We start from the raw sequence: 10279 nt of genomic DNA on the forward strand, positions 1-10279 counted from the left end.
GAATATTGCAAGATCCTTACTCTTTTTAAGAAAACCAAGAATTCTAGTGATAGCCTTCCAATTTTTCAAACTAGGGTTGCTGGTAAATCTACTTAATTTACTAACAGCAAATGCAATATCTAGTCTAGTGCATTGCATGGCATACATTAAACTTCCGATTGCGCTTGCATACTCTATTTGTGCAACTGCTCTTCCATCATTTTTACTAATTTGATACTTGGATCATATGGGGTGTTTGCCTTTTTAATTTTTAAATGGTTGAATTTATTCAACACTTTTTCAATATAGTGAGATTGACTTAGTATATAACCCCCACTATTTCTTTTTATTTTGATTCCCAAAATAGTATCAACTTCTCTATGATCTTTCATTTTGAATTTGGAAGATAGAAATCCTTTTGTTTCGATTACACCTTTCATATCATTGCTAACAATTAACATGCCATCCACATATAAACAAACAATTACTATATAATCACAACATGATTTACAATATATGCATTTATCAGCAACATTATGTGTGAAACCAAAGGATAATATAGCATCATCAAATTTCTTGTACCAACTCTTAGGTGCTTGCTTTAAACCATATAATGATTTAATTAACTTACAAAATTTATGCTCATTTTCTGGTAGAACAAACCCTTCTGGTTGTTCCATATAGGCCTCCTCATCGAGATCTCCATTTAAGAATGTCGTTTTAACATCCATTTGATAAACATATAAGTTGTAAATTGAAGTTAATGCAAAAATTATTCTAATAGAAATAATTCTTGCTACAGGTGCAAAAGTATCAAAGTAATCAATACTTTCTTTCTGTTGAAATCCTTTTGCAACCAACCTTGCTTTGTAAGTGTTTACAGTGCCATCAATGTTAAGTTTTTTCTTGAATACCCACTTACAATGATTGGTTTTGAAGCATGAGGTAAATCGACTAATTTCCAAGTGTGGTTTGATATTATTGAATCCATTTCATCATTTATAGCATCTTTCCAAAAATTTGCATCCCTAGAAGCCATTGCCTCCTTATAAGTTTTTTTGGATCATCTTCAATTTGAAGAACAATAGGAATTGTCTTCAAAACTTTACTTCCATCACCTTCTACAAGGTAAAAGGAAATATTTTTTGAGTCAATCTCATCAATTCCAAGTGTTTTTGGCTTTCGAACTCTAGTACTTCTTCTTAATTCACTAGGTTCTTTGTTTATTATTTGAGAACTTGGTTGTTTACTAACTTTTTGAGATGTCTCACTTGATGATAGTTCATTTGAGGAACTTTGAGCTTTATTATTTGAGATTAAAAGATGTTCAAAAAACTCTACATCTCAAGACTCAATTATCACATTAGACTCTAAATTTAGGAGTCTATAGGCTTTTCTATTAGAAGCATACCCAACAAAAACACATTTGATCCCTCTAGGACCCAACTTAGTCCTTTATGGATTATTGTCTTTGAAATAAGGAAGGCAACCCCCACACTTTAAAATAATAAATATTTGGTTTTCTCCCTTTCCACAACTCATAAGGAGCAATTTTATTTTTCTTCAGTAGGAATTCTATTCAAAATATGACAATTAGCAAGAAGTGCTTCACCCTAAAGATTTATAAGGTAATTCAGCATGCAACAATAAAGCATTAACCATTTCAAGATATGTTCTATTTTTCTTTCAGCCGAACCATTTTGTTTGGAGTTCTAGGTCCATATGTTTTATGTATAATGCCATGTTCTTCACAAAATGCATTAAAATCATTAGAAAAATATTCTCCACCTCTATCACTTCTAAGAATTTTAATTCTTTTTTCTAATTGATTTTCTACTTCTGCCTTATAATTTTTAAAAGCATTTAAAGTTTTATCTTAATGTTTTAACAAATATACATTAGTATATCTAGAGAAATCATCAATAAAAGTAATAAAATATCTATTTCCACCTCTAGTAAGCATGCCATTCAACTCACATATATCAGAATGTATTAAATCTAGCAAATTTGAAGTCCTTTCTACACTTTTAAAAGGTTTTTTTTTGTAATTTTTGATTTAACACATAATTCACAATTTTTAAATTCATTTATATCACATTTTACCATTCTTTTAATAGTATTAAAACCAATATGTGCAAGTCTTTTATGCCACAAAATTAAAGATTCAACCATATAAGCAAAATCAACTATGTTATTATTCTCAACAAGTACAACAGATAGTTTAATCATCCCATTACAAGAAAATCCTTTCCCAACAAAGGTACCATTTCAGGATAAGATCAACTTTCCCAATTCATACACAGATTTTAATCCAGGTTTACTTAACAAATCTCCACTCACAAGATTCCTATTCATGTCTGAAACATGAAGTACATTAGTAAAAATCACTTTTTTACCCAAAGTAAAACCAATTCCATGTTTTCTTTACCAATAACTTTAGATCTTACTTCATTTCCCATTTGTATTTCTTGCCCATCATCAACAGTGATATATGTCTTGAACAAAGACTTATCATACATGAACAGTGGCACATATGTCATACCACCAACCGGGCACTTTTCCTTGTATGAGAATTAACTTCACAAATAGTTGCAATAATATCTAACTTCAAATCTAGAGAATTTGTCTTTGACTTATGCACCTTCTTGAACTTGCAGTCCCTAGCATAGTGGCCAGATTTTCCACACACAAAGCAATCCTCTTTTTTTATTTTTTTTGACCTTGGTTTGTTCCTTTTTTGGAACAAGAAAACTTCCTTTGAATTGCTTGCCATTATTGGGTTTAGATGATCAATTAACAACATTTGCCTCCTTGTTTCCGTTAAAGGACTCATCATTCTTATTTCTTCCCCTTGACTGTTCCTCTATTCAAAGATGTTTTGCAATTTCTTCCAAAGTAAAATCTTTGGAATCATGGAGCAATTTTTTTTCGATACCCATTCCAAGAACTTGTCAATTTGGTCACAATTGCTCCAACTTGAAAAGCAATAGGAAGATTGATCTCGGCAATTCTTAATTAATTTACTATAACTTGTAACTCATGTACTTGTTGCAAGATAGGCACATTATCTTCAAACTTAAAATTGAAATATTTTGAAACAAGAAACTTTTTGGTACATGCCTCCTCCACCTTGTATTTAAATTCCAGTGCATTCCATATATTAAGTGCAGACTTCTTGGATGTATATAGATCATCAAGATGATCAAACAGAGAATTAAGGATGAGTCACCTACATACAACTTCGTCTTCCTCTCTTTTCTTTCTTTGAGTAATTAAATCATTGGATTCATTATCATTCAATGGACTTTAGTTTATCTTTCCATCTTGAGAAGTTTATCCCATCAAAGCGATCCAGGGGAATGAAATCTTGATTCATCATTTCGATAGTGTCAGAATCCATTTAGAATAGCGCTTTTAGATAATTGGAAATCTATGTAGATAATAGATAGGCCTGAAACGAGTTGATGATCGTTTTCCTAAAAGTGTTATTTGCCCCCCTCTCCTCTGTGATTGCTGTAGGATTTGAATGCAAATAGCTTTAGTGGATAAGACAAGTCTTTGTTTTTCTGCACCTAGCACTAGTGAAGAGAAAACCCGAGATTGAAAAAATAAGTGTTGATTTTCTCTTTTATTTTAAAACTTAAGATTGTTTTAAATGTCTGAAAACTCATTTCCGTTTGTATTAATAGATTGTGAATGGACATGTTTTCAAAAGATACAACCTTTTAAAATATCTTATTCGTTATTAATGAAAAGATGCAAATATAATATCTAAAAGATAATAATGAAGAGATGTAACTCTTCTATCCGTTGTATATAAATGACTAGATGTATTTTTTAAAACAACAACTACCTGATAAAATGCATCTGTTTATAAAAGATATTTTTAAGTTATTTTTAATTAGATAAGATATTCAAATTTGAATAATATGATAATAATAATTTTATTAATAATCCAGTTATTATAAAATTTTCCAACAGTATGTTTAGAGAAAAAAAACATGTTTTCTTGGCATGTCCTCCATCTATCATGCACAAAACTTGTCCTTAATTATTTTCAAATATTGGAGATCTCTAATTCCCTAATCTCTTCTTATTTAATTTGCCTTCCATTTAAGCATAAATATAACCCGTTATCCGGAAAAAAAAAGGGGACATGAGTTGATGGACAATGGTGATTTTATTGATTTTGTATTCGTAGGGAACATGCGATAGAGTGGTATTTGTTATTTATTGTAAAAATAACAATAATTGCACAATGTCATATTCTATCGAACCAAAATAACATTGAGCTTCCATCTAAAATTAGCTTGTGTTTTGTCATTATTTCAATGTTAATTTGAATTAAAAACAACCAAAATTTGGTTTTCATACAATTAATTTTTCAAAAAGAATCGTTGTTCTATTAGGTCCAATCACTACAACCAAAATTACTTTTATGTGTCGCAAATTTAAGTGTCACAAATAACATTTTTTTTTCTTGTAGTGAGTGTAAATATATATATGAAAAATGAGGTGCATCTCTAACAGCATCATAGTTCAAATTAAGCACAGTGATTAATTAAATATTGAAAATTTAAGAACTATTTTTACTTAAAATTTTTTTTTTACCATATAGATACTTGTAAAAATAGTCACTTCGCTTTGTAACACTCGAAAAATTGATTCTTTATGGGCATCTTTCTTAAAAATTTAAAAGTCTTTTTCCATATAGGCACTTTGAAAAGTTTACTAAATGTCTACATTACCCTTAATTTAACCAAATATCATATACACTCTTCAAAATTTAATTTGCTTGTTTACCTCATATATATATATATATATATATATATATATATATATATATCATTAATATATATGTTATTAATTATATAAATATTATGTTTTAAAAGCAATAAAAATAATCTATGTTTAAGAGTGTTAATTTTTATATAAATGCAATGAATAAAACAAACTTAAATTTTTTAGACATAGATAAGCACAATTTTTTATTATTTAACACTTAATAATATATTAAGGTGTATACAACACAAAGGAATATATATATAAGAAAAAAAATAAATTGTTATATATATGATTTTTGGTTTTGTTGAGTGTATCCCTATCACATAATCAATTGAATTTTTCAAAAGTAGTATAATAATAAATCCTTGATTTAAACTTTTATTGAATAAAATCATATCTTAAAAATTTAAGTATATAGTCTTAAATAAAAATTGACACACATATACTGATATACACTACACCTTTGCAAAGTTTATCTTCTTATACACATATATAATGTATTGATTAGATTTAAAAAAACAATTTAAGGATAAATATGTGAACAAAAGTAATCAGCTTAATTCAATAATAATAATAATAATAATAATAATAATAATAATAATAATAATAATAAATTAAAGGAAAAATTGCTTGAATACCCTGTAAAACCATGAAATTACTTAAATACTCCCATAAAATACTATTTGCTTGCATACCCTATAAAACTAACTTTTTTACTTATATATCCATGTTGTTAGTTACTGTTAGCCACCGTTAGGGTTTATAAAATTAACCATAGTTCTCACTTAACCCAACCTAACAAAATTACCCAATTACCCTTAACATCATCCAACCTAAGGCATATGAGAAAAATTCCCAAACTTCTCAACCACTCAGCCGCCATCTTTTAAGGTTTCCTTCTCACCAATCCGTTCAAGCCACGCCATCTCACTAGCTAGCTCTTTCAAATCGGTGTCAAAGACGTCTACGCTTTCCCCGAAGGTTTCAACCTAACCCTACTAGACCATCTCAACGCCGGTTACACCCGACGCCGTGGCATCTGCGCATGTGTTGTTACCTTCACCGTCAGAGGTCCCAGCATGATCAACGCCATCGCTGGAGCTTACTCAAAGAACCTTCCAATTGTGTTCATCGTCAGCAGGCGAAACACCAACGACTCCTATACAAATCGAATCCTCCACCACACTATAGTATTATTTTAGTTGATGTTAGAAAAGTTGGTGTTAGATGTAATTTGTTTTAAAGAATTTTATGGGGAACTTGTTTGTTAAAAAATTTGATGCTCTTTAGAGAACTTGATGGTAAAAAATTTGTTTTTTAAAGAATGTTCAAAAAAAAAAATCATTGGACTTCTTTCTTATAAATTTCATATGTGATTATATTTTGAATAGGTGTATGAAATTATATGTTATAGATTGTTACATGTCGTAATTTTTACCTATTTTTAGGTTGTATTTGTAAAGAGCATGTGATAATGTAAAATTTTTAGAGATGTTTGTAAAAATCTTAAAAATATGAATTTACTCAAAAATTCATGATTTTTAATAATTTTTAAAAATAATTAAAACGTATATAAAAAAATTACATTGGTTAACTATAATTTAAATAATTTAAAGTCTATAAAATATAATAAAATAAGTAATGTCTACAAAATAAAAAAATTAGGGGTATATAAGCAAACCCATTTTGGTAATTTACCCTTATTTCATCCATTGATTTAAGGTATAATCACCAAAATAGTCCTTGTACTTTTCTCTCTCTCTTCCCTTTTGGTCCCTCTACTCAGAAATACTCCCGGCTAGTCCTTTTACTTTTAAAAATGCACCCACTTAGTCCTTTTAATTGGGCAATTTTTAAAAATAAAAGGACTAGTTGGGAGCATTTTTTACTAAGTGGGTAAATTTTTAAAAGTAGAGGGACTGCTTTGGAGCATTTCTGAATAGAGGGACCAAATAGGATATTATACCTCGATTTAACACCATTAAAAGTCAACTTGACTATAGGGCATAAAAATAAATATAATTAATTTATAGGAGAATATAAGTAAATATCAATTTTTTTTATAAAGATATTTAAGCAAATTCATGATTTTATGGGTATGCAAGTAAAAAACTCTAGATTAAATATTATAACTATATATATATATATAATTTTGGCGCCAAATTCAGCTTCCCTCCATCTTTCCCGCCAAAACTCTTTTTTCATTATATATATATTATAAAATGGGAAAAAAGAAAGCTCGAGGTTTCAGCAATGGCGAAGAGAAGGCGATCAGCATATTAGCTACCGCCGGCGATGCCAGGGTGTTGGGTTGTGGACCACACAATATGTAGGGATATAAGGACTTATGTGCATAAGTTGTGTAGACGTACACAACTAATGTTTATAATTGTGTATATCTTATTATATTCAAGTTTTGAATGGACCCAAATTGTGATCTGATTCAAGTTTTGAATTTGGTCCTAATTATCTAATTTTAAATGTGTGGATATACATATTAATCATATGTTGTGTAGAATTCCTGGGGGTAAAATTGTCAAATCTATGATGGGCAGACTTGTAATTAGCCCCATAAAGTTTTCTTATAAATAGGGTGTGGTCCCTGACTAAGCACGCAACGATCTGAGATTCAGAATTAGGTTTTCTGAATTAGGGTTCCCATCTCCCCTCTCTGCGTGTGATCAGTGAGAAGAACCACAAGACCCAATCACTTTTGTCATAATCAATAGATTCAAGTGCAGGTACGCTTCCGCCACTTTCTTTGTTCCTAAGCAATCTCCAAGCAAGAAGATCCAGGGTTATAAATTAGGGTTTATACCCATTAGATTCATCAATTGGTACCAGAGCAATCTTGTTTTGGAATTGTTTGGGATTTATTTTGATTAAATTTTGAATTTATTGATTAATATGCATGCATGTAAACACGTTTTTATTATGCATGCTTTCAGTCCAGAATTTTGATGTTAATACGAAGATGATCCAATATTGATTGGGTGTTCATATATGTATGTAATATATTTAGTAGAATCTGAACATGATATCATAATTGTTAATTGATATATATACATATATATATATTGATTCTAAGTGTGAGTGCATGTTTGCCTACCATCGTGAGATTTTTTAAAGTCGTGTCATATATATATATATATATAGATGATATAATAACTGCACACATCATGATGATATTGTTTGTGTGAATTAATTGATTCACGGATTTCAATATTTATTTTAATATTAAATAATATAGATATATATCATGGCATTGTTTCTCTGATAGAGATGAATTGATTTGAATTGATTTATAAGTCATTCATGATACATATTTAGATTTATTATTATCATTATAATCTTGATGATTATTATCAAAATCAAAACTTTTTAGTATAATTAATTAGTTATGTTACTTTGATTTTGATTAGGATAATATTTGGATTTTGATTTAATTATTATGAATTTAATTTTTAATTCATAATTATAAGGTTGTCTTAATAATCATTAGGAAATAACAACTTAGAGTTGCTTTTATAGCTTTCTTGGATATTTACTACAATTGGTAGAAACAGCATGTCACCAAAGTGACCTCTGTTGTGGAAACTTTTTGTTTGTGAATAATCATGGTATTAGTGCATGCTTATGCTCATGCAGACAACATGTCGGCCCAAAGGAAGACTGTTGTCTGGAAGAGATTTGTTTGCACATGTGGTAATAAGTTGTTTATAGTTATTAAGTGTGTATTGTGAGTATTTAGTCGGCCCAAAGGAAGACTTCATACTTGACTAGATTTTACTATAAAACTTGATTACTACAACAAGTTGATTACTAGTGAATTGAATCTTTGTCCAAAGACTAGGTTTACTGTCACAACAATTGACTTGTAGATGGGTGGTTGTTATTTATATGCTTGATTATTATATTTTTGTTATTTAATTGTGAGTTGATTTTTGTTAATTGCTCTATGAACAGTCGATATCATGAGTGTTGGCAATGTGTCTGCTACACTCAGTGGCGTTCCTGTGCTTAGCGGCACAAACTTTAAGACTTGGAAAAACAAGATGACACTTGTTTTGGGATGTATGGATCTGGACCATGCATTAAGAGAACCACGTCCTGCACCTCTTACAGATCAAAGCTCTCTTGAGGATAGGAGAGTTTTTGAGAGGTGGGAGAGGTCTAATCGCATTGGTTTTATGATCATAAAGAATACAATCCCGGAGACTTTTCTGGACACTATGTCTGAGGAAAATAATGTTAGGCACTTTCTTGACACCCTTGAGGAACGCTTCGTAAGAAGTGATAAGGCGGAGATGAGTGCTGTCCTAAGGAAACTTGTCTCTATGCGGTATAAGGGTGATGGGAACATACGTGAGTACGTTCTCGACATGTTTCATCTAGCTGGGAAATTGAAAGGCTTAAAAATTGAATTGCCAGAAGATGTTCTGGTGCATTTGGCTTTGATTTCCCTCCCTCCTCGATTTAGTTAGTTTGAAGTGAGCTATAACTGTCAGAAGGATAAGTGGACATTGAATGAGCTCATCTCACATTTGGTACAGGAGGAAGATAGAACGAAACAGCATAAAGTTGAGAGTGCGCATTTGGCATCTTCTAACTCAGGCCCTCAAAAGAAGAGGAAATACGATAAAGCTGGGGCACCAAAATCGTGTAAGAAGACCAAAGGCCCTGAAAAAGAACATAAAGAGTTGAAATGCTTCTTCTGCAAGAAGGCTTCTCATGTAAAGAAAGACTGCCCTAAGTATCGCGCTTGGCGAGTAAAGAAAGGTATGTTTTTTGCTCAAGTTTGTATTGAAGTTAATTTGGTTTCAGTTCCTAGATATACTTGGTGGTTGGATTCAGCTGCTACAACTCATATAAGTGTATCAATGCAGGGTTGCCTGAACTGCCGAACGCCGAGTGATGGTGAAAGATACATCTATATGGGGACTGGAAAGGCAGAAGTCATAGGCATAGGGACTTTTAGATTGTTACTTTGTACTGGTTTTTATTTAGAATTGAATAACACATTCATTGTACCGTCCTTCAGACGGAATTTAGTTTCTATTTCAGTTTTAGACAAAGAAAGTTTATTTTGTTCATTTGATAATAAAAGATGTGTTCTTTATTTTAATTCGATGTTGGTTGGAACCAGTACATTAAGTGAAAGTGATAATCTTTATTTGCTTGATATGGTTAATACAAACAATGAATCCCATAATACTGAAACTAAAGGAATAAAACGTAGATTACAAAATGAAAATTCCTACTCATTATGGCATAAGCGTTTGGGTCATATCTCTGAAAAGAGAATTGATAGGCTTGTAAGAGATGGAATTATTGATGTAATTGACAAAACCAACAATAGTGTGTGCATTGAGTGCATTAAAGGAAAGACTACAAACAAAAGAAAAGTGGGGGCCGAGAGAAGTAAAGAAGTCTTAGAATTTATACATACCGATATTTGTGGACCTTTCCCTATGGCGTCTTGGAACGGTCAATGGTATTTCATTACGTTCATTGA

This window comes from Dioscorea cayenensis, chromosome 10 (assembly GCF_009730915.1).
Source record: "Dioscorea cayenensis subsp. rotundata cultivar TDr96_F1 chromosome 10, TDr96_F1_v2_PseudoChromosome.rev07_lg8_w22 25.fasta, whole genome shotgun sequence".
NCBI lineage: Eukaryota > Viridiplantae > Streptophyta > Magnoliopsida > Dioscoreales > Dioscoreaceae > Dioscorea > Dioscorea cayenensis.